Here is a 24,770-nt window from a genome sequence, read left to right as displayed (position 1 = left end):
ACTCCACCCAATTGTCCAGCTGATCTATTTCCCATTGTATCCTTGAATAACTTTTTCCACTATCTACGACTCCTATTTTCTTGTCATCTGCAAACCTGCTGAACATACCTCTACATATATAATATTACAAACAACAAAGGTCCCCGCACCAATCCCTGCAGTTTACCACTTGTTACAGATTTCCAGTCAGAAAACCATGCAGTCATCACTACCCTCTGCCTCCTATCACTCAACCAATTTCGGATCCAGTTTGCCAACACACCTTGTGCCTTAACTTTCTGGACCAGCCTATCATTCAGGACCTCATCAAAAACCTTGCCAAAGTCACATCTACCACTTTGCCTTCATCAATTTTCTTAGTTACCTCCTCAAAACTCAATCAGATCTGAGAGACACAATCTCCCCTGTACAAAACTGTACTGACTCCTCCTAATCTCTCCCTGCCTTTCCAAGTGAACATAAATCCTATCCATCAGAATCTTCTCCAACAGCTTCCCTACCACTGATGGAAGGCTCACTGTCCTGTAGTTTCCAGGCTTATCCCTACTGCCCTTGTTGAACAAGGGGACAACATTACCTATCCTCCAGTTTTCTGGTACCTCACCTATGGCTAATGAAGATGCTGAAATCTCTGCCAGAGCCCCAGTGATCTCCTCCCTTGCTTCCTTTAGCATCCCAGGATAAATCCCATCAGGCCCTGGGGATTTATCCACCTTAATCTGTTCTAATATCTCTAACACTTCCTCCTTCACAGAAATGCTCCAGAATATCAGTCTCTCCACATCCTTCTCCCTGGTGAATACCAATAAGAAGTATTCATTTAGGTACTCACTCAAATCCCCTGATTCCATGCATAGGTTGCCCCTCTGGTTCCTACGGGGACCTAGTCCTTCCTTTAGCTACCCTCTTGCTTCTAATATACTTATAAAAGGTTTTGGGATTCTCCTTAGTCCTACTGCTATTTCATGGCCCCTTTTTGCCTTCCTAATTTCTTTCTTGTTTCCTCCTATATCCCTAATAAACCTGGAATAAATCATTCGATACCAATTTCCCATATCTGACTTGTGCTTCCTTTGTTTCCCTGATCAAACCTTCAATGTCCTTTGTTAACTCTTTGCCTCTTACTCTGTAGCTATTCCAAGTATTCTCAGAAAATAAATTGTGGCTGAGCTACGTGCCAGTGACATTTATGTGGACAATATGTAGGCTGTTGGCAGGAGTTTTGTGTATTGGGCAAATGTGGATAAAGAGTTGGAACAAATTGTGTCCATGTGTACAGTTTACCAGCAATACAGAGCAAGACCACCTGAGACATTATTATGACCTTGGAAATAGCCAACCATTCCAAGGGGTCCATGTTGACTTCTGTCAAAAGGGGAACAATCATTTCCTTGTGTTTATCCAAGATGGAATGAAATCGGACATGTAGGTACTTGTACAACAGTGAATGGGACATTGAAGAGTTATGGTACCCATGGAATACCACCAGAACTAGTGGCCAACAGAGTACCACAGTTCATTTCACAATTGTTTGAGAGTTTAGCTCAATTTAACATTTATTGACTTCTCTGTGCCATCCTGTTTCCAATGGGGCAGGGGGGAGATCTGTACATTTGCTAAAAGAAGCCTTGAAGAAGCAAGTGTCTATGATCACTCCAGCTTCACAATACAGCATCGATTGGTTGACTTCTTGTTTACATAACAGTACGACTCCACTCTCTACTTCTAGCAGAGCTGTTAATGCATCAATGTCTTTGCATGCAACTGAGCTTGGCACAGTGTAACTTAGAGGGAGAGTTCAGAGGCAAAAACTGAACCAGGCAATGCTTAAGGGAAGAAGAAAGAAATTTCCACTAGGTGAAAGAGTTAAAGTCAACAGAGTAGCAAGCAAGTACGAGACTCAGTGAGAGCTGGGAAACCTAGTCCAAAGGCACGTACTTCATTGTCGGAAATCATGTCAGAGGTGCCCTGTAGATGATCACAGTAACAGACATTCCAATAAAGTTTGAAGATGAATCTATTCCTGTCTTTTATGCAGCGTCAACCAATTTTCATCAGTCACAAAGAAGTATGTCAAGTCACTAGGTTGCAAACTATTTAGTTGCAGGAACAAGTACAACATGAGAGACAAGTACATGGCTGAAGAGGTCAAACTGATGAAGGAAGGAAGATGAATCTTCAATGACTATGGAAAGTATCTGAGAATATTGGAGCAGGAGTAGGCCAAAATGGTGTTCCCTACCTGCAGTTTGCTGCCATGCTGCCTCTCAGCATCTTCCTTGTCAAGCACCCTTAGAATCTTGTATGTTTCAGTAAAATTGCCTTCATTCTTCTAAAGTCCAATGAATATAGGGCCCAGCTCAGTCCTTCCTCCTAAGACATCCCTTTCATTCTAGTGATCAACCTTCTCTGAACTGCCTCCAATGTTCCTTGGGTACAGAGACCAAAACTGTACCCAGCACTCCAGATACGGCCTTGCCAATGCATGTAGTCCTGTCAAAGTTGAGTTTGACATGTGCACAAGTACATGTATGCACAGGTGCAATGAAAAACTTACTTCCAGCAGCATCATAGTAAGTTTTTCTTGTAGCACATATTTTCTTTAAAGAGAGTAGGTAGTATGGGATATTTGTATGTAGTTATATAAATAAGTCGTGTTCAGCGGATGTAATTTATATCATCAACATGTGTACAATATATGTGGTAACATCACTGGTAGGGAGTTCCTTGCTGGTTGAGTTAGAATAAGCACTCAAAAAGCTGAAGGAAATCAGCAGGTCAGGCAGCATCTTTGGAGGGAAATGGACAGTCAATGTTTTGGGTCAAGACCCTTCATCTGGATCTGGGTCCAGAGGAAAGGTCTCGACCTGAAATGTCCCTCCATAAATTGAGTTCCTCCAGCTTTTTGTGTGTTGCTCCATATTCCAGCATGTGCAGTCTCTTGTGTCTCCATTAGAATAAACACTCTTATTTGAAGCCTCTCTGTTTTGTAACTGTTACTGCAAATATAACTTGCCAGAACTTAAGCAGAATCCAATATCCACCGCAGAATACGTACTTTGACATTCTGCTGTTGTAAGGAGCTGCATTGAACCATCTGTGTAATTTTTCAATAGCAGACATCAATGGATGTATCTGGATTTCATTGCTGGGCTGAGGTTAGGAGCAGATTTGTTCAGGAAACCTGAGGGAACTACCCTTCATTGTCTCCATTCTAAAGGCAGGCTTTTGTTCCTCATGGAGGAATGGACCATTTAGAAGGCTCAAAAACTGCCTCTGCATCCAGGTTAGCAGGTCAACGGCCAAGATACTGAAATGGGGTTTCTCTTCCAGCTCTAGGACCTGCATTAGTGACGAGACAGATTTTGAAACAGCTTTTATTCTGACCGCCGACAGAGAGAGGCCCCTGCACAGTGCAAGACCTTGTCAGATTGAAATGCCCTTGTCACTAAAGACAAACATGACGAGAAAAAAGTGGTAGCATCCAAAATCCCTAAAAGCAGCAATGATGGGAATCTTTCAAATCCAGCCAGTCCCTGGTGCAGAAAGGGGAATGGAAAAGGTGCATTTGCACAGGAATGAGAAATTGCTCTTAAAGTCGTGGACATTTTGTCACATTGCTCACTTGGGATGATCTGTATGTAAAGCGGAGACATGAGATTGCAGATGCTGGAATCTGGAACAACACACAAAATGCTGGAGGAACTCAGTGGGTCAGGGAGAATCTATGGAAGGAAATGGACAGTCAATGTCTTGGGTCGAGATCCTTCATCTGGACTGAAAGATAGAGGGGAGATATCCAGTGCAAAAAGGTGCAGGGAAGGGATGGGGTAAGAGCTGGCAGGTGATTGGTAGACCCAGGTGAGGGGAGTGATAGGCAGATGGGGGAGGGGAGAGTGGGAATGGCATCAGAAGCTGTGAGGTGATAGGTGGAAGTGACAATGGGCTGATGGTGATGGAATTTGATAGGAGAGAACGGTGGAGCACGGAATAAAAGGAGAGAGGTGGGGAGGGGAACCAGTGGGAGGAGTGTGTGGGTGATGGGTAGATAGAGACGATGGCAGGAAGAGACATGGTGATGGGGGTGTAGGAGATTTTGGGTAGATCAGGAGGAGAGAGAAAAGGGACAGGAGGAGCAGTTACCGGAAGTTGGAAAATTCAATGTTCATGCAGTTGGGTTGTAGACTACCCAGGCAGAATATGAGGTGCTGTTCTGCGAGTTTGCATTTAGCCTCACCCTGGCAATGGATGAGGTCGTGGATGGACGTGACAGTGTGGGAATGGGGAGGAGAATTAAAATGCCTGGCAACCTGGAGATCCAGGTGGACAGAGCATAGGTGCTTGGCAAATCACCCAGTTTGTGCCTGGTCTCACCGATGTGGAGGAGGCCACAATGGGAGCACCACATGCAATACATACTGTGGGATTCACATGTGAAGGACTGCCTCATCTGGAAGAGCTGTTGGCGAGGGGGAAGGTGCAGGGGCAGATGTTACACCTCCTATGGTTACAGGGGAGGGAGGGGAATGTGTGGCATACACAAAGCAAGCTATAAATTTTGGATTGTGCTCTTCTGTCTGTGAAAAACCATTCACACAAAGGCCATGGTGGTGATACTGGTCGTCATAGTGAACATTTGATGCCACTGCCACCAGAAATGTGGCAAAGGTATAATGTGGGTCACAGGTAACAACGCAGAGGGAGCAGGCTCACTCGCCCAGTGCTGGCACTGATTAGGGTCTTCTCACCTGCAATGGTCCTCGGTTCTGCTTGGAATTCCAGTGAGACTCCCCATGTTTGTTTGGGGAGCTTTCAGACATTCTGATCTTCTGCTGATCACCTGTGCTGCCACCATCAGGGAACAACATTTGAAGTGGCAACCAGAAGAGCTGCCACAGAGACCTGGGTTGATCCTGACCACCAGTGCTGTCTGCGTGGAGTTTGTATGTTCTCCCTGTGGCCGTGTGGGTTCCCCCTCCACCCCCCCCCCCCAAGGTGCTCCATTTTCCTCCCACATCAAATACTAGAGGGCACGTGTTTAAGGTGAGAGGGGGACAGTTGAAAGGAGATGTGCGGGACACGTTTTTTTTTTACACAGAGAGTGGTGGGTGCCTGGAATGGGCTGCCAGGCAGAAAATGAGGTGGAAGCAGATAGAATAGTGATGTTTAAGAGGCTGTTAGACAGACACATGAATATGCAGGGAAGGGAGGGATATGGATCATGTGCAGGAAGAAGGGATTTGGCTTAATTTGACATCATGTTTTGTGCAGACATTGTGGGCTGAAGAGTCTGTCCCTGTGCTGTACTGTTCTATATTCCATGTATCCCAAAGACGTGCTGGTTGGTAGATTAATTGGCCACTGTAAATTCAGCCTGGTGTGCCGGTGAGTGGTAGAATCTGTGGGGCGTTGATGGGAAATTAGGGAGAATAAAATGAGATCAGTGTAGGGTTGTTGTAAGTGGATGGTTTATGGTCAGCAGTCCGACTGGTTGCATCACAGCCTGGTATGGGGGCCCCAATGCGCAGAATCGCAAGAGGCTGCAGAGTGTTGTAGACTCCGCCAGCTCCATCACAGGCACAATCCTCCCCGTCATTGTGGACATCTTCAATAGGCGCTGCCTCCAGAAGGTGGCATCCATCATTAAGGACCCTCACCACCCGGGACATGCCCGCTTCCTGTTACTACCATCAGGGAGGAGGTACAGGAGCCTGAAGCCCCTCGTGCAAAGATTTGGGAACAGCTTCTTCCCCCGCCATCAGATTTCTGAACGGTCCATGAACACTACCTCATTATTCCTTTTTGTTTTGCACTATTTATTTATTTTTTTGTAATTTACAGTAATTTTATGTCTTTGCACTGTACTGCTACCGCAAAACAACAAATTTCACATCATCTAAGTCAGTGATAATAGATCTGATTCTAATTCAAGACCAGCACCCAATTAGGAACCAATCAATCGGCTTTTCGGGGACGTGCCTGCCTCGTACAGCCCCCCTTGGCCCATCCTCCACGGGACAGCACTGTGGAGCGGCCGTGCCAGCACCTGGCATCCTAGGTGCCGGCGGACTGGATGCCCGGAGAAGCCCAGCCTGCTCCTGACGAGGCGGAATTAAAGGTCCCGAGGCGCGACGTGCTGCACAGCCTAATCAGTGGACCCGGCCAGTGCTTTCATTCTGAAGGAGCCAGCCTGCAGCTACACACATCCCCATTGGCTTGCCCCCGCCCTCCCTCACAGCTCCCAGACCTGTGCCGAATCCTAAAACAGGCCAATTTACATCCATTCATGAATCGGTGACGTCAGCAACCTTCTGGGCTGCTTGCAGTGGGCTGCAAGATTGTGTGGGAGGATTTTTTTTGTTTTAATCAGCAAGGCTTCTTTCTCTACCATCTTCCCTCGTGCTCAGAAACTGGGGCTAAAAGAAAGGATGAGTTCCGTTCAGAGTAAGTGATGGTTTTATTTGCTTCTTCCTCTGCATCCTAGCTCGGCGTCTGGCCGGTTTGTTTTATTTTTCTGGGCTCCGAGGGTGCCTTGATGTGAAGGACAGAATGCTACTACGCTGCTATCAGTGAGTGCAGGGAGCACTTAGGCCACAAGGAGCTGACTAGCAAAATGGTGCTGAACGGCTGGCCCACAGAATGTCCAGCAGCGGTTACAGTCAATGGTACAAACCCCTTGGAGAAGCTTATCCCTCTGACTCTTCCCCTCCCTGCCTGTCCTCCTTCCTGGCCCATTTATTTACGTCTTTTAACCTCGGTTATAAATACTTCTGTGCATTTAAAAATAGATCAAAGCTGTGTTTCTGCCAGCGTTGCTGAGAGTTGGGTTAATGTTGCAGTGGACAGCCTGCTGAGCGGGCCTATTGCAGGGGCTGCGTTACTGAGCTGAAGCAGGGGAGGTTTAAATGTGGGTGTGATGTGCATTAGATTGTGATGGGGGGGGATGTAAGGAAGGTCCTTGGGGAGATGCGAGCAAACTGTGGGCATATATGTACTGTGAGATGAGGAGAGCTGTCTTTCCTTAGTTGTTGCAGTGTGTATTTTATTTGAAGATAAGGTTGCCCTTTGACATGCGACATGTTACAAGAAGACACAGGCGCAGCTGCAGAATAGAGCCCCGTGTCGAGGCTATTACTGGGATGACGCCTGACCTCTGGTTAATTGCTGCTGTGTCTCCCGTCTGAGCAGAACCGAGTTGTGTTTCCACAAAGTGTTAATCATCTCCGCGGAATCCGCTGACAGTTTTCACATCACTCTTGGGGATTTTATGTTTAGTGCAATTTTGCTGGAGGATGTTACATTCTGGTGGAATCAGGACTGGCCCCTCTCTTGCACTTTTTAACACTGTTCAACAACACAACTCTATCCCAGCTCCCCGCTAGCCCCAGGACGAACTTTTTATTTCTGATTTAGAATATTGACGTTCCCTGACGGTGAGTTAGAGGGGTAGGTGCCGTTTTATGGTAGATTAGATCTTCAACTATGAAACCAAAAGTTTATAAAGTTTTCGGAGTCTGACGCTGTCTCAAGTCAGGTGCAGATATTGTGTGTGTGTGTGTTTCAGCCTTGTGTATACGAGTGGAAATCTCAGTTCATTCCGTGTATATCTGGAATAGCAGAGAGATAGTCTGGATCCCCTAGACTGTTGTTCACAGCCTTTTTATGGTGTCACCTCCTAGATTTTTCATGTGTATGGGTGACTTTCCCCACTCTCCTATTGGGAGAATATTCTCTGGATTTCACTGGCTTCTTTTTGTGAAACCCTACCAGGGTTAAGTCTCCATTGGTACATGTCCCAATCTCAATGCATTATAATGTCAACAACTCTACCTGTGAGGGAATCAGAGCCAGATCTCACCTATCCTCACCTGACTGGGTCACTCACATTCCTCCTGCAATTACTTCATGGATATCAAAAGCAATTTTCCTCTCTCCACCCCAGGAGCATTAACGTAAACTCTCCTTCCCTGAGCTCTTGTACAACCCAGAAAACTCACCACAACCCCAGAATGGAACTGATTACTGGACACTAGACAGCAGCAGGCTAACAGGAGGCTGGGTCTACCATCCAAATGATCATTCAGGATGAACCCTAATTGACTATGAATTCCACCTTGAACAGAACAGGACCCTGGAATTTCCAACAGATAACAGAAATACCCTGTAGGATGAATACATGGATGTCCATTCTCCCTGGAGCCAGGAATGCAATTATCAGAATCAGATTTATTATCACTGGCTTATATGACGTGACATTTGTTGTTTTGTGGCAGCAATACAGTGCAAAGACATCAAATTACTATAAATTACAAAAGTAAATAAATAGTGCAAAATAAAAAATAGCGTTCATGGACCATTCAGAAACCTGATGGCAGAGAAGAAGGAGCTGCTCCTGAATCATTGAGTGTGGGTCTTCAGGCTCCTGTACCTCCTCCCCGATAGTAATGTGAAGACAGTATGTCCCGGATGGTGAGGGTCCTTAGTGATGGATGTGGCCTTCTTGCGGGACCGCCTCTTGAAGATGTTGCACTGTTAGAACTGGCAGAGAACCCTCTCCCCCTCCCCCCAGCACTGCTCACTGCCTCTCTGCAATTGCTAACCTGCTCTGTCCCTTTTAAGCCTCCTGCTTAGGCTCTCCCTGTGGGAGTCCAGTTGGTGCCACCTGACTATACATCCTGTGATCTTGTCAGGAAGTTGCTGAGAAATCTCGGGTTCTAGCTTAAAAGAACTTAGAATGAAACATCAACCTTTCATTCTGTGAGTTCTGTGCAAGATCTGTGACAAAGTGTAATGGAAGTGGACAGACATTTTAACACACCTCTGCCACACTAGAGAGACACAAGAGACTGCAGATGCTGGAATCTGGAGCATGGGTCCTGATGCAGGGTTTCAACCCAAAAAGTCGACAATTCCTTTTCCCCCACAGCTGCTGCTGGACCCGCTGAGTTCCTTCAGCAGATTGTTTGTTGCTCCTGCCACAGTAGTTCTGATTAGAATTGGTTTATTATTGTCATGTACCAAGGTACAGTGAAAAACTTTGTTTTACATGCCATCCATACAGATCATTTCATTACAATGGTGCATTGAGGTAGAACAAGGGAAAACAATAACAGAATGCAGAATAAAGTGTTACAGTTACAGAGAAAGTGCAGTGCAGGCAGACAATAAGGTGCAAGGCCATGACGAGGTAGATTGTGAGGTAAAGAGTCCATCTTATTTTACTAGGGGACCTTTCAGTAGTATCTTAACAGTGAGGATAGAAGCTGTCCTTGAGCCTGGTGGTACGTGCTTTCAGGCTTTCAGGGAGAAGAGAGAATGACCGGGGTGGGAGGGGTTCTTGATTATGTTGCCTGCCTTATTGAGGCAGTGAGAAGTGTAGGCAGAGTCCGTGGAGGGGAGGCTGGTTTCCGTGATGTGCTGAGCTGTGTCCACAACTCTCTGCAGTTTCTTGCCATCTTGGGCTGAGCAGTTGCCATACCAAGCCATGATGCATCCCGATAGGATGCTTTCTATGGTGCATTGATCAAAAATTGGTGAGGGTTAAAGGGGACATGCCAAATCATTTTAGCCTCCTGATGAAGTAGAGGCGCTGGTGAGCTTTCTTGGCCATGGCATCTACATGATTGTTAGTGTACAATAGGATTATACAATTATTCACAAGCTGAAATTTATTTGTGTATGCCTTTAATATAGAAAGTCCAGTTGCCGTGAGATGATACAGGACACATAAAAAATAACTACAGATATTTCAATTACCTTCTAACATTTCTTTTGAGGTATATCAGCAAAATTGTGTGTGTGTGTGTGTGAGGTGACAAGTGAGATATGCCAATTTATACACTGATCAAATCGTCAGTGAATAAACTACAACTAATTAGCCAAACTGGGGAGTCGCTCAAGGTCCAGGACCCTGTTATACAGTCTCCAATCTGTCATGCAGTGGGACACCTGCCCCCCATTATTGCACCATGACAAACCTGTTCCCCATTAACGAGTAGTGACAGACCTGTCCCCACCAGTACTGTACCCAGTGGTGTGCAGTGACTGAAATGTACCCATTGGTACTACAAGCTTTTCCAGCATCTACAAGGCACAAGTAGCTGTGAAAACACTCAAGAAGCTCTGTGCCATCCTGGACAAAGCAGGCCAATTGAATGGCACCCCATGCACCACTCTGAACAGTTGATCCCCCCACCACTGGAGCATTAGTGCACGCTTTGAAAGGGAGAATGACACTAGGCCTGTGTGCATCCCCACAGCATCTGGCGACCCTGTGATCTCCGCCTTGGAGGCCGACGTTAGGGCATCCTTCAAGATGGTGAACCCTCGCAAAGCATCAGGCCCCGACAGTGTACCTGGCTGGGTACTGAGAAACTGTGCCGACCAACCGGCTGGAGTGTTCAACCTCTCACTGCTGTGGTCTGAGGTTCCCACTTGCTTCAAAAGGGCAGCAATCATACCGGTGCCCAAGAAGAGTAGAATGAGCCTGGGAGCACTCACATCTACTGTGATGAAGTGCTTTGAGAAGTTGGTTGTGGCTAGAACTAACTCCTGCCTGAGCAAGGACCTGGACCTGCTGCAATTTGCCTACCGCCACAACAGGTCTACAGTGGATGCAATCTCACTGGCTCTCCGCTCTGCTTTGGAGCACCTAGGCAACAGCAAAACATACCTCAAGCTGCTGTTTATCGATTACAGAGCAGCTGCGTTACAGAGGACTCTGTGATCTACAGGCTGTTCCCAGGAACACACAACTGCTGCTGGAAGATCATCAACTTGGTGAAGGATGCTCTTTGGTCTGACTGAAACTTGTTGGTCTCCCACCACAGCGAGATGTCCATCAGGGAATGCTGCTGACTGGCACATTCCAGGCTGCAGCAGTACATGCTGAGAGATGCACTGAAGCTGGGTGCAGCCAATGCAAGGGCACCATGGGGAAGGACTACAGTCTAGTGTTCTTCCACTACTGGACATAGAGGGGCTGGGTCGGGTGGGAAAGCCCCTTAAATATTGTAAAGGTGTATCACCCTAGTGGATCACATGAGTGACAACAGTGCTATGGGTTTTAAAAAGAACAAGTTAACACTACTGAATGTATTGACTACAAATGTAAAGGTTTTGCACTGTTTATTCTTTGTATATATTTTTTTATTATGAATAAATTTTATTTTGAAATTTAAAAAAAAATTACAGCTCGGCATTCAACACCATCATCCCCTCAGTATTAATCAACAATCTTCAAAACCTGGGCCTCTGTACCTCCCTCTGCAAATGGATCCTCGACCTCCTTACTGGGAGACCACAGTCAGTGCAGATTGATAATGTCTCCTCCTTGCTGATGATTAATACAGGTGCACCTCAAGGATGCAGGCCTAGCCCACTGCTCTACTCTCACTACACACATGACTGTGTGGCATAAGCTCAAACGCTATCTATAAATTCGCCAATGACACTGTTGTTGTTAGTAGAATCTCAGATGGTGACAAGGAGGCATACAAGAGTGAGATAGATCGGCTGGTTGAGTGGTATTGCAACAATAACCTCACACTCAACATCAGCAAGACCAAGGAACTAATTGTGGACTTCAGGAAGGGGAAGTCAGGAGAACACACACCCGTCCTCATTGAGTGGTCAGCAGTGGGAAGGGTGAGCAGCTTCAAGTTCCTGGGCGTCAACATCTTGGAGGATCTATCCTGGGCTCAACACATTGATGCAATCACAAAGAAGGCATGTCAGTGGCTCTACCTCGTCAGGAGATTGAGGAATTTGATATGTCACCAAAGACTCTTGCAAATTTCTTAAATGTTTGGTGGATAGCATTCTGACTGGTTGCACCACAGCCTGGTACAGAGGCTCCAATGTACAGGATTGCAAGAGGCTGCAGAGACTCAGCCAGCTCCATCTTGGGCACAACTCTCCCTACCATTGAGGACATCTTCAAGAGGTGATGCCTTAAGAAGGTGGTATGCATCACTAAGGACCCTCACCATCCAGGACATACCTTCTTCTCATTCCCATCGGGATGAGCCTGAAGACCCACACTCAAGGATTGAGGAACAGCTTCTTCCCCTCTGCCATCAGATTTCTGAACGGTCCATGAGCCCATGAATACTACTTCATTATACCTTTTTTTGCACTATTTATTTATTTTGTAATTTATAGTAATTTTATGTCTTTGCACTGTACTACTGCCGCAAAACAACAAATTTCACGACATATAAGTCAGTGATAATAAACCTGATTCTCACTGACTACAGTGTGTACCAGCTACAAACTGCACTGCATTTACTCACCCCAGCTACTCCTCTAGCATCTCTATCATCACGGACAAAGGCAGCAGGCACACGGGAGCATCACCATATACAGGTTTCCCTTCTAATCGCACATCATCCTGATATCACCCGGCATTCTAAATCCTGGAAAACTTCCTTCCCAGTGGAATTTCACCAGATAGACTGTAGCAGTTAGGGACTCATTACCAACTTCTCCAGGGCAATTAGGGATGGGTAGTAAATACTTGCCTTGCCAGAAATGCCCACATCCTAGAAAATGGATAAAACAAATTACTGCACTTCAATAGCCCCAATACCAAACCGTGGCAGTGTGGACTCCCAGAGATATAGAAGTTGACTTTGACTTTGAAAGAGGGAATGGGAAGCATCAGGGATGTTCAGGGAATTGTGGAATTGGAAGCTGGAAATGAATTTGATAAAATCTCCCACTTCAAGGTGAGACTAGGAGGAACAATAACATAGCCATCCGTGCTGCCAGCAAAAAAAAGATAGGGGCCTGTAAATGTACTCAGCGTCCTGAGATTGTGAGGGAATATTAGTGGGTCTTTGGGAAATCTTGGACCTAGCCCCCTACCCCAGTCTGAGACAGATGTATGAAGCACTAGGTGATGTACCTATGGCCAGGGAACATATCCTCCAACGCCACCCCCCGCCCCCATTCTTATAGAGGCTGATGCTGGAAACAAGTGATAGTTGATGATTGTTGGTGTTGAGCACATAATGACAGGTGGGAATGGGACCTCGTTGATTTGGTTCAACTTAAATATTGAAAGGTAACCTTTAGCAGGACATTTCATCCTTTTGCCAGCTGTGCACTATCCTCCCTAATGCAGAATTGGGTAGGAGGGGGATGGAAGTTGAAGCTCTGATTAAGTAAAAGGCTGTAGAAGAAAGAAGGGTGACGTTATTTCTAAAGTTGAGTTTATTGTCATATGCACAAGTACGTGCGTGCACAGGCGCAATGAAAAACTTACTTGCAGCAACGTCACAGGCACAACATTAGAGTCACGACATTCACATGAAAAATATAAGAAAAAACAGAACAAAAAAAACAAGTCCGTTGTAGTGCAAAGTGGTCATAGTGTTGCTATTCTGAGGTTGTGATTAGGGTTGTGCAGGTTGGTTGAAGAACCGAATAGTTGAAGGGAAATAGCTTTTCCTAAACCTGGTGGTGTGGGAATTCAGGCTGTGCCAGACTGTGCCTCCTGCCCAGTGGTAGCTGTGAGAAGGTGGCATGGCCCAGATAGTGGGGATCTTTGATGGTGGATGTTGTCTTCTTGAGGCAGCACCTCATGTAGATACTTCCGATGGTGGGGAGGGATGTGGCAGTGATGTATTGGCCTGAATCCACTTCTCTCTGCTGTTTCTTGCATCCCTGTGCTTTCGAATTGCTGTACTAGACCATGATGCAACCAGTCAGGATACTTTCAACAGTACATCTGTAGAAGTTTGTTAGATATGCTGAACCTTTTTAACCTTTGCAGAAATTAAAGACTCTAGCGCACCTTCCTTGAGATTGTGTTGGCAGGATTGTGGCTGCAAGGTATTGGTCAAGGTAATTGGAAGTTGTGATCTGGAATACATTGACTGAAAGGGTAACACCAGATAATGGGTAATTTTCAAAAGGGAAATGTACAAATCCTTAAAGGAAGATATCTTCAATGTGGTGTTGATCGGATAGTTCTTTCAAAGACTTGTGAAGGAAGGGCCATAGGCCCTTCTATTGCTGGGGTATGTTATCTTCTGAGACTTTGTTCAGTTGTCACTTCCCTGGATTGTGAGCTGGAGTCACAGAAGCAACTGGCATATAAAGACTGTACTCTTGATCTCTGTTAACCCAGTCGACTCAACATTGACTGTCCATTTCCCTCCGTAGATGCTGCCTGACCTGCTGAGTTCCTCCAGTGCTTTTTGTGTTGTTCTTGACCTCTCATCAGCTGCTGTCACTTGGAATTACATTGGGAAGTAGCAGGAACACTCATGAGGCTAGGGCAGTGAGAGAGGACGTCCGACTGTGATAATGATGGCAGATGTTGCTGTTTAATGGTAGCTTTGCTTTTTGTGCATGCTGAAAATAAAAAGGTTGCAATTATAAAGCACAAATCCTGACTCAAGGACATCAGAAAGTGCCTGACAGCCAATGAAGTATTTTTGAAGTGTAGCCATTATGGAGGAAACATAAAAGACCCATGTACATGGCAGTCCCACAAACAGCAACAAGACAACGATCAGGTGTTTACAGGGTGTCGGTTGAGGACAAAATGTTGGACAGAGTTATGTGGATAATGACCTTGCTCTTTTTTGAATTGGTGATGTTTGGGCAGGGACTCAGTTAAACGTCTCACCTGAAGGGTGGCATCCGTGATGATGCTGCAGTTTCTCACTTCCAGGTTCCAATTCCACTTGCCCTGGCCCTTGCAGCAAAGCACCATCAGCCATGCTGCAGATCACTGAGCAGGGTGCTTGGACCAAGGCCCAACTCCAGCTCCCTCAATTCTCAAAGAAAGGAAGTGAAGGGGTAGCAGCTGAAGGAGGGGGAGGAAGGGCAGCAGCTAAATGGGGGAGTGGGGTGCAGAAAAATAGCATTCAGGGTGGGGGGGGGGTTAGATGCATGGGAGGGTGGGCAAGAGCACGGGGAGAGGAGGGGCAGAGATGGGAGGCAGAGTAGTAGCCAGATTGTGGAGGGGGTGAGGAGAGCAGGAACTGGTGAGAACAGGTGGGTGCAGGGGTCAGGTTCTGGGGTGGGGACAGGTGAGTGCAGGGGTCAGTCTGTGGTGGTAGGAGGGTGCAGGGGTCAGGTTGTGGTGGTGGGAGGGTGCAGGGGTCAGGTTGTGGGGGTGGGGACAGGTGAGTGCAGGGGTCAGGCTGTGGGGGCGGGGACAGGTGAGTGCTGGGGTCAGGCTGTGGTGGTGGGAGGGTGCAGGGGTCAGGTTGTGGGGGGTGGGGACAGGTGGGTGCAGCGGTCAGGCTGTGGGGGTGGGAGGGTGCAGGGGTCAGGTTGTGGGGGTGGGGACAGGTGGGTGCAGGGGTCAGGCTGTGGAGGTGGGAGGGTGCAGGGGTCAGGTTGTGGGGGTGGGGACAGGTGGGTGCAGGGGTCAGGTAGTGGGGGTGGGAGGGTGCAGGCGTCAGGTTGTGGGGGTGGGGACAGGTGGGTGCAGGGGTCAGGCTGTGGGGGTGGGAGGGTGCAGGGGTCAGGCTGTGGGGGTGGGGACAGGTGGGTGCAGGGGTCAGGCTGTGGGGGTGGGAGGGTGCAGGGGTCAGGCTGTGGGGGTGGGGACAGCTGGGTGCAGGGCTCAGGTTGGTGTGGGGACAGGTGGGTGCAGGGTCAGGTTGTGGGGGTGGGGACAGGTGGGTGCAGTGGTCAGGTTGTGGGGTCGGGTGGGTGCAAGGGTCAGGTTGTGGGGGTGGGGACAGGAGGGTGCAGGGGTCAGGTTGTGGGGGTGGGGACAGGAGGGTGCAGGGGTCAGGCTGTGGGGGTGGGAGGGTGCAGGGGTCAGGTTGTGCGGGTGGGGACAGGTGGGTGCGGGGACAGGTTGTGGGGGTGGGGACAGGTGGGTGCAGTGGTCAGGTTGTGGGGACGGGTGGGTGCAAGGGTCAGGTTGTGGGGGTGGGGACGTGGGTGCAGGGATCAGGCTGCAGGGGTGGGAGGGTGCAGGGGTCAGGTTGTGGGGGTGGGGACGGGTGGGTGCAAGGGTCAGGTTGTGGGGGTGGGGACGTGGGTGCAGGGATCAGGCTGCAGGGGTGGGAGGGTGCAGGGGTCAGGTTGTGGGGGTGGGGACAGGTGGGTGCAGGGGTCAGGTTGTGGGGGTGGGGACAGGTGGGTGCAGGGGTCAGTCTGTGGGGGTGGGAGGGTGCAGGGCTCAGGTTGTGGGGGTGGGGACAGGTGGGTGCAGGGGTCAGGTAGTGGGGGTGGGAGGGTGCAGGGGTCAGGTTGGGGTGGGGACAGGTGGGTGCATGGGACAGGCTGTGGGGGTGGGAGGGTGCACGCGTCAGGTTGTGGGGGTGGGGACAGGTGGGTGCAGGGGTCAGGCTGTGGGGGTGGGAGGGTGCAGGGGTCAGGCTGTGGGGGTGGGGACAGGTGGGTGTAGGGCTCAGGTTGGTGTGGGGACAGGTGGGTGCAGGGTCAGGTTGTGGGGGTGGGGACAGGTGGGTGCAGTGGTCAGGTTGTGGGGACAGGTGGGTGCAGTGGTCAGGTTGTGGGGACGGGTGGGTGCAAGGGTCAGGTTGTGGGGGTGGGGACAGGTGGGTGCAGGGGTCAGGCTGTGGGGGTGGGAGGGTGCAGTGGTCAGGTTGTGGGGGTGGGGACAGGTGGGTGCAGGGTTCAGGCTGTGGGGCTGGGAGGGTGCAGGGCTCAGGTTGTGGGGGTGGGGACAAGTGGGTGCAGTGGTCAGGTTGTGCGGACGGGTGGGTGCAAGGGTCAGGTTGTGGGGGTGGGGACGTGGGTGCAGGGGTCAGGCTGCAGGGGTGGGAGGGTGCAGGGGTCAGGTTGTGGGGGTGGGGACAGGTGGGTGCAGGAGTCAGTCTGTGGGGGTGAGAGGGTGCAGGGCTCAGGTTGTGGGGGTGGGGACAGGTGGGTGCAGGGATCAGGTTGTGGGGGTGGGGACAGGAGGGTGCAGGGCTCAGGTTGTGGGGGTGGGGACAGGTGTGTGCAGGGATCAGGTTCTGGGGGTGGGGACAGGTGGGTGCAGGGTTCAGGCTGTGGGGCTGGGAGGGTGCAGGGCTCAGGTTGTGGGGGTGGGGACAGGTGGGTGCAGGGGTCAGGCTGTGGTGGTGGGAGGGTGCAGATTGTGGGGCGGGGACAGGTGGCTGCAGGGGTCAGTCTGTGGCGGTGGGAGGGTGCAGGGGTCATGTTGTGGCGGTGGGGACAGGTGGGTGCAGTGGTCAGGTTGTGGGGGTGGGGACAGGTGGGTGCAGGGGTTAGGTTGTGGGGGTGGGAGGGTGCAGGGATCAGGCTGTGGGGGTGGGAGGGTGCAGGGATCAGGTTGTGGGGGTGGGGACAGGTGGGTGCAGTGGTCAGGTTGTGGGGGTGGGGACAGGTGGGTGCAGGGGTTAGGTTGTGGGGGTGGGAGGGTGCAGGGGTCAGGCTGTGGGGGTGGGAGGGTGCAGGGATCAGGTTGTGGGGGTGGGGACAGGTGGGTGCAGTGGTCAGGTTGTGGGGGTGGGGACAGGTGGGTGCAGGGGTTAGGTTGTGGGGGTGGGAGGGTGCAGGGATCAGGCTGTGGGGGTGGGGACAGGTGGGTGCAGGGATCAGGCTGTGGGGGTGGGAGGGTGCAGGGGTCAGGCTGTGGGGGTGGGGACAGGTGGGTGCAGGGGTCAGGCTGTGGGGGTGGGAGGGTGCAGGGATCAGGTTGTGGGGGTGGGGACAGGTGGGTGCAGGGGTCAGGCTGTGGTGGTGGGAGGGTGCAGCTTTTGGGGTGGGGAAAGGTGGCTGCAGGAGTCAGGTAGTGGGGGTGGGAGGGTGCAGGGATCAGGTTGGGGTGGGGACAGGTGGGTGCATGGGTCAGGCTGTGAAAGTGGGAGGGTGCAGGCGTCAGGTTGTGGGGGTGGGGACAGGTGGGTGCAGGGATCAGGCTGTGGGGGTGGGAGGGTGCAGGGGTCAGGCTGTGGGGGTGGGGACAGGTGGGTGCAGGGCTCAGGTTGGTGTGGGGACAGGTGGGTGCAGGGTCAGGTTGTGGGGGTGGGGACAGGTGGGTGCAGTGGTCAGGTTGTGGCGACGGGTGGGTGCAAGGGTCAGGTTGTGGGGGTGGGGACAGGTGGGTGCAGGGGTCAGGCTGTGAGGGTGGGAGGGTGCAGTGGTCAGGTTGTGGGGGTGGGGACAGGTGGGTGCAGGGTTCAGGCTGTGGGGCTGGGAGGGTGCAGGGCTCAGGTTGTGGGGGTGGGGACAGGTGGGTGCAGTGGTCAGGTTGTGGGGACGGGTGGGTGCAAGGGTCAGGTTGTGGGGGTGGGGACGTGGGTGCAGGGATCAGGCTGCAGGGGTGGGAGGGTGCAGGGGTCAGGTTGTGGGGGTGGGGACAGGTGGGTGCAGGGGTCAGTCCGTGGGGGTGGGGACAGGAGGGTGCAGGGCTCAGGTTGTGGTGGTGGGGACAGGTGGGTGCAGGGATCAGGTTCTGGGGGTGGGGACAGGTGGGTGCAGGGGTCAGGCTGTGGTGGTGGGAGGGTGCAGGTTGTGGGGTGGGGACAGGTGGCTGCAGGGGTCAGTCTGTGGCGGTGGGAGGGTGCAGGGGTCACGTTGTGGTGGTGGGAGGGTGCAGAGGTCAGGTTGTGGGGGTGGGGACAGGTGGGTGCAGTGGTCAGGTTGTGGGGGTGGGGACAGGTGGGTGCAGGGGTTAGGTTGTGGGGGTGGGAGGGTGCAGGGATCAGGCTGTGGGGGTGGGGACGTGGGTGCAGGGGTCAGGCTGCAGGGGTGGGAGGGTGCAGGGGTCAGGTTGTGGGGGTGGGGACAGGTGGGTGCAGGGGTCAGTCTGTGGGGGTGAGAGGGTGCAGGGCTCAGGTTGTGGGGGTGGGGACAGGTGGGTGCAGGGATCAGGTTGTGGGGGTGGGGACAGGAGGGTGCAGGGCTCAGGTTGTGGGGGTGGGGACAGGTGGGTGCAGGGGTCAGGTTCTGGGGGTGGGGACAGGTGGGTGCAGGGGTCAGGCTGTGGGGGTGGGAGGTGCAGTGGTCAGGTTGTGGGGGTGGGGACAGGTGGGTGCAGTGGTCAGGTTGTGGGGGTGGGGACAGGTGGGTGCAGGGATCAGGCTGTGGGGGTGGGGAAAGGTGGGTGCAGGGGTCAGGCTGTGGGGGTCGGAGGGTGCAGGGGTCAGGCTGTGGGGGTGGGGACAGGTGGGTGCAGAGGTCAGTCTGTGGGGGTGGGAGGGTGCAGGGGTCAGGCTGTGGGGGTGGGGACAGGTGGGTGCAGGGGTCAGGCTGTGGGGGTGGGGACAGGTGAGTGTAGGGGTCAGGCTGTGGGGGTGGGGACAGGTGGGTGCAGGGATCAGGCTGTGGGGGTGGGGACAGGTGAGTGTAGGGGTCAGGCTGTGGGGGTGGGGACAGGTGGGTGCAGGGGTCAGGCTGCGGGGGTGGGAGGGTGCAGGGGTCAGGTTGTGGGGGTGGGGACAGGTGGGTGCAGGGATCAGGCTGTGGGGGTGGGGACAGGTGGGGGCAGGGGTAAGGCTGTGGTGGTGGGTGCAGGGGTCAGGTTGTGGGGGTGGGGACAGGTGGGTGCAGGGGTCAGGTTGTGGGGGTGGGAGGGTGCAGGGGTCAGGTTGGGGTGGGGACAGGTGGGTGCATGGGTCAGGCTGTGGGTGTGGGGACAGGTGGGTGCATGGGTCAGGCTGTGGGTGTGGGGACAGGTGGGTGCAGGGGTCAGGCTGTGGGGGTGGGGACAGGTGAGTGTAGGGGTCAGGCTGTGGGGGTGGGGACAGGTGGGTGCAGGGGTCAGGCTGTGGGGGTGGGAGGGTGCAGGGGTCAGGTTGTGGGGGTGAGGACAGGTGGGTGCAGGGGTCAGGCTGTGGGGGTGGGGACAGGTGGGTGCAGGGGTCAGGCTGTGGTGGTGGGAGGGTGCAGGGGTCAGGTTGTGGGGGTGGGGACAGGTGGGTGCAGGGGTCAGGTAGTGGGGGTGGGGGTGGGAGGGTGCAGGGGTCAGGTTGGGGTGGGGACAGGTGGGTGCATGGGTCAGGCTGTGGGGGTGGGAGGGTGCAGGGGTCAGGTTGTGGGGGTGGGGACAGGTGGGTGCAGGGGTCAGGCTGTGGGGGTGGGAGGGTGCAGGGGTCAGGCTGTGGGGGTGGGGACAGGTGGGTGCAGGGCTCAGGTTGGTGTGCGGACAGGTGGGTGCAGGGTCATGTTGTGGGGGTGGGGACAGGTGGGTGCAGTGGTCAGGTTGTGGGGACGGGTGGGTGCAAGGGTCAGGTTGTGGGGGTGGGGACAGGTGGGTACAGGGGTCAGGCTGTGGGGGTGGGAGGGTGCAGTGGTCAGGTTGTGGGGGTGGGGACAGGTGGGTGCAGGGTTCAGGCTGTGGGGCTGGGAGGGTGCAGGGCTCAGGTTGTGGGGGTGGGGACAGGTGGGTGCAGGGATCAGGTTGTGGGGGTGGGGACAGGAGGGTGCAGGGCTCAGGTTGTGGGGGTGGGGACAGGTGTGTGCAGGGATCAGGTTCTGGGGGTGGGGACAGGTGGGTGCAGGGTTCAGGCTGTGGGGCTGGGAGGGTGCAGGGATCAGGTTGTGGGGGTGGGGACAGGTGGGTGCAGTGGTCAGGTTGTGGGGGTGGGGACAGGTGGGTGCAGGGGTCAGGTTGTGGGGGTGGGAGGGTGCAGGGATCAGGCTGTGGGGGTGGGAGGGTGCAGGGATCAGGTTGTGGGGGTGGGGACAGGTGGGTGCAGTGGTCAGGTTGTGGGGGTGGGGACAGGTGGGTGCAGGGGTTAGGTTGTGGGGGTGGGAGGGTGCAGGGATCAGGCTGTGGGGGTGGGGACAGGTGGGTGCAGGGATCAGGCTGTGGGGGTGGGAGGGTGCAGGGGTCAGGCTGTGGGGGTGGGGACAGGTGGGTGCAGGGGTCAGGCTGTGGGGGTGGGAGGGTGCAGGGATCAGGTTGTGGGGGTGGGGACAGGTGGGTGCAGGGGTCAGGCTGTGGTGGTGGGAGGGTGCAGCTTTTGGGGTGGGGAAAGGTGGCTGCAGGAGTCAGGTAGTGGGGGTGGGAGGGTGCAGGGATCAGGTTGGGGTGGGGACAGGTGGGTGCATGGGTCAGGCTGTGAAAGTGGGAGGGTGCAGGCGTCAGGTTGTGGGGGTGGGGACAGGTGGGTGCAGGGATCAGGCTGTGGGGGTGGGAGGGTGCAGGGGTCAGGCTGTGGGGGTGGGGACAGGTGGGTGCAGGGCTCAGGTTGGTGTGGGGACAGGTGGGTGCAGGGTCAGGTTGTGGGGGTGGGGACAGGTGGGTGCAGTGGTCAGGTTGTGGCGACGGGTGGGTGCAAGGGTCAGGTTGTGGGGGTGGGGACAGGTGGGTGCAGGGGTCAGGCTGTGGGGGTGGGAGGGTGCAGTGGTCAGGTTGTGGGGGTGGGGACAGGTGGGTGCAGGGTTCAGGCTGTGGGGCTGGGAGGGTGCAGGGCTCAGGTTGTGGGGGTGGGGACAGGTGGGTGCAGTGGTCAGGTTGTGGGGACGGGTGGGTGCAAGGGTCAGGTTGTGGGGGTGGGGACGTGGGTGCAGGGATCAGGCTGCAGGGGTGGGAGGGTGCAGGGGTCAGGTTGTGGGGGTGGGGACAGGTGGGTGCAGGGGTCAGTCCGTGGGGGTGGGGACAGGAGGGTGCAGGGCTCAGGTTGTGGTGGTGGGGACAGGTGGGTGCAGGGATCAGGTTCTGGGGGTGGGGACAGGTGGGTGCAGGGGTCAGGCTGTGGTGGTGGGAGGGTGCAGGTTGTGGGGTGGGGACAGGTGGCTGCAGGGGTCAGTCTGTGGCGGTGGGAGGGTGCAGGGGTCACGTTGTGGTGGTGGGGACAGGTGGGTGCAGGGGTCAGGCTGTGGTGGTGGGAGGGTGCAGGTTGTGGGGTGGGGACAGGTGGTTGCAGGGGTCAGGCTATGGTGGTGGGAGGGTGCAGGGGTCAGGTTTGGGGGGTGGGGACAGGTGAGTGCAGGGGTCAGGCTGTGGTGGTGGGAGGGTGCAGAGGTCAGGTTGTGGGGGTGGGGACAGGTGGGTGCAGTGGTCAGGTTGTGGGGGTGGGGACAGGTGGGTGCAGGGGTTAGGTTGTGGGGGTGGGAGGGTGCAGGGATCAGGCTGTGGGGGTGGGGACGTGGGTGCAGGGGTCAGGCTGCAGGGGTGGGAGGGTGCAGGGGTCAGGTTGTGGGGGTGGGGACAGGTGGGTGCAGGGGTCAGTCTGTGGGGGTGAGAGGGTGCAGGGCTCAGGTTGTGGGGGTGGGGACAGGTGGGTGCAGGGATCAGGTTGTGGGGGTGGGGACAGGAGGGTGCAGGGCTCAGGTTGTGGGGGTGGGGACAGGTGGGTGCAGGGATCAGGTTCTGGGGGTGGGGACAGGTGGGTGCAGGGGTCAGGCTGTGGGGGTGGGAGGTGCAGTGGTCAGGTTGTGGGGGTGGGGACAGGTGGGTGCAGTGGTCAGGTTGTGGGGGTGGGGACAGGTGGGTGCAGGGATCAGGCTGTGGGGGTGGGGAAAGGTGGGTGCAGGGGTCAGGCTGTGGGGGTCGGAGGGTGCAGGGGTCAGGCTGTGGGGGTGGGGACAGGTGGGTGCAGAGGTCAGTCTGTGGGGGTGGGAGGGTGCAGGGGTCAGGCTGTGGGGGTGGGGACAGGTGGGTGCAGGGGTCAGGCTGTGGGGGTGGGGACAGGTGAGTGTAGGGGTCAGGCTGTGGGGGTGGGGACAGGTGGGTGCAGGGATCAGGCTGTGTGGGTGGGGACAGGTGAGTGTAGGGGTCAGGCTGTGGGGGTGGGGACAGGTGGGTGCAGGGGTCAGGCTGTGGGGGTGGGAGGGTGCAGGGGTCAGGTTGTGGGGGTGGGGACAGGTGGGTGCAGGGATCAGGCTGTGGGGGTGGGGACAGGTGGGGGCAGGGGTAAGGCTGTGGTGGTGGGTGCAGGGGTCAGGTTGTGGGGGTGGGGACAGGTGGGTGCAGGGGTCAGGTAGTGGGGGTGGGAGGGTGCAGGGGTCAGGTTGGGGTGGGGACAGGTGGGTGCATGGGTCAGGCTGTGGGTGTGGGGACAGGTGGGTGCATGGGTCAGGCTGTGGGTGTGGGGACAGGTGGGTGCAGGGGTCAGGCTGTGGGGGTGGGGACAGGTGAGTGTAGGGGTCAGGCTGTGGGGGTGGGGACAGGTGGGTGCAGGGGTCAGGCTGTGGGGGTGGGAGGGTGCAGGGGTCAGGTTGTGGGGGTGGGGACAGGTGGGTGCAGGGGTCAGGCTGTGGGGGTGGGGACAGGTGGGTGCAGGGGTCAGGCTGTGGTGGTGGGAGGGTGCAGGGGTCAGGTTGTGGGGGTGGGGACAGGTGGGTGCAGGGGTCAGGTAGTGGGGGTGGGGGTGGGAGGGTGCAGGGGTCAGGTTGGGGTGGGGACAGGTGGGTGCATGGGTCAGGCTGTGGGGGTGGGAGGGTGCAGGCGTCAGGTTGTGGGGGTGGGGACAGGTGGGTGCAGGGGTCAGGCTGTGGGGGTGGGAGGGTGCAGGGGTCAGGCTGTGGGGGTGGGGACAGGTGGGTGCAGGGCTCAGGTTGGTGTGCGGACAGGTGGGTGCAGGGTCATGTTGTGGGGGTGGGGACAGGTGGGTGCAGTGGTCAGGTTGTGGGGACGGGTGGGTGCAAGGGTCAGGTTGTGGGGGTGGGGACAGGTGGGTACAGGGGTCAGGCTGTGGGGGTGGGAGGGTGCAGTGGTCAGGTTGTGGGGGTGGGGACAGGTGGGTGCAGGGTTCAGGCTGTGGGGCTGGGAGGGTGCAGGGCTCAGGTTGTGGGGGTGGGGACAGGTGGGTGCAGGGTCAGGTTGTGGGGGTCAGTCTGTGGGGGTGAGAGGGTGCAGGGCTCAGGTTGTGGGGGTGGGGACAGGTGGGTGCAGGGGTCAGGCTGTGGCGGTGGGAGGGTGCAGGGTTCAGGTTGTGTGGGTGGGGACAGGTGGGTGCAGGGTTCAGGTCGTGTGGGTGGGGACAGGTGGGTGCAGGGGTCAGGCTGCGGAGGTGGGAGGGTGCAGGGGTCAGGCTGTGGGGGTGGGGACAGGTGGGTGCAGGGGTCAGGCTGTGGGGGTGGGAGGGTGCAGGGGTCAGGTTGTGGGGGTGGGGACAGGTGGGTGCAGGGGTCAGGCTGTGGGGGTGGGGACAGGTGGGTGCAGGGGTCAGGCTGTGGTGGTGGGAGGGTGCAGGGGTCAGGTTGTGGGGGTGGGGACAGGTGGGTGCAGGGGTCAGGTAGTGGGGGTGGGAGGGTGCAGGGGTCAGGTTGGGGTGGGGACAGGTGGGTGCATGGGTCAGGCTGTGGGGGTGGGGACAGGTGGGTGCAGGGGTCAGGCTGTGGGGGTGGGGACAGGTGAGTGTAGGGGTCAGGCTGTGGGGGTGGGGACAGGTGGGTGCAGGGCTCAGGTTGGTGTGGGAACAGTTGGGTGCAGGGTCATGTTGTGGGGGTGGGGACAGGTGGGTGCAGTGGTCAGGTTGTGGGGACGGGTGGGTGCAAGGGTCAGGTTGTGGGGGTGGGGACAGGTGGGTGCAGGGGTCAGGCTGTGGCGGTGGGAGGGTGCAGTGGTCAGGTTGTGGGGGTGGGGACAGGTGGGTGCAGGGTTCAGGCTGTGGGGCTGGGAGGGTGCAGGGCTCAGGTTGTGGGGGTGGGGACAGGTGGGTGCAGGGTCAGGTTGTGGGGGTGGGGACAGGTGGGTGCAGGGGTCAGTCTGTGGGGGTGAGAGGGTACAGGGCTCAGGTTGTGGGGGTGGGGACAGGTGGGTGCAGGGGTCAGGCTGTGGCGGTGGGAGGGTGCAGGGTTCAGGTTGTGTGGGTGGGGACAGGTGGGTGCAGGGTTCAGGTTGTGTGTGTGGGGACAGGTGGGTGCAGGGGTCA

At 55.0% G+C, this 24,770-nt stretch overlaps 1 protein-coding gene across 4 annotated transcripts in view; it reads left to right on the top strand.

The window, feature by feature from the left end:
* The window catches only part of LOC127573094 (mitogen-activated protein kinase kinase kinase 13-like), a 151,560-nt gene that overhangs the window by 35,039 nt on the left and 91,751 nt on the right, over positions 1–24,770 (top strand). Inside the window, exon 1 of one of the 4 annotated variants that reach the window (XM_052020977.1) lies at positions 6,253–6,444. The exons of the other annotated variants lie outside the window; for them this stretch is intronic. The gene's annotated coding sequence lies outside the window, so the exon portion shown is untranslated. Of the gene's footprint in view, positions 1–6,252; positions 6,445–24,770 lie in introns of those variants that run through there. 4 annotated transcript variants of the gene reach the window in all.

This window comes from Pristis pectinata, chromosome 1 (genome assembly GCF_009764475.1).
Source record: "Pristis pectinata isolate sPriPec2 chromosome 1, sPriPec2.1.pri, whole genome shotgun sequence".
NCBI classification, from domain to species: domain Eukaryota; kingdom Metazoa; phylum Chordata; class Chondrichthyes; order Rhinopristiformes; family Pristidae; genus Pristis; species Pristis pectinata.
This window is presented reverse-complemented; position numbering and strand designations above follow the sequence as displayed.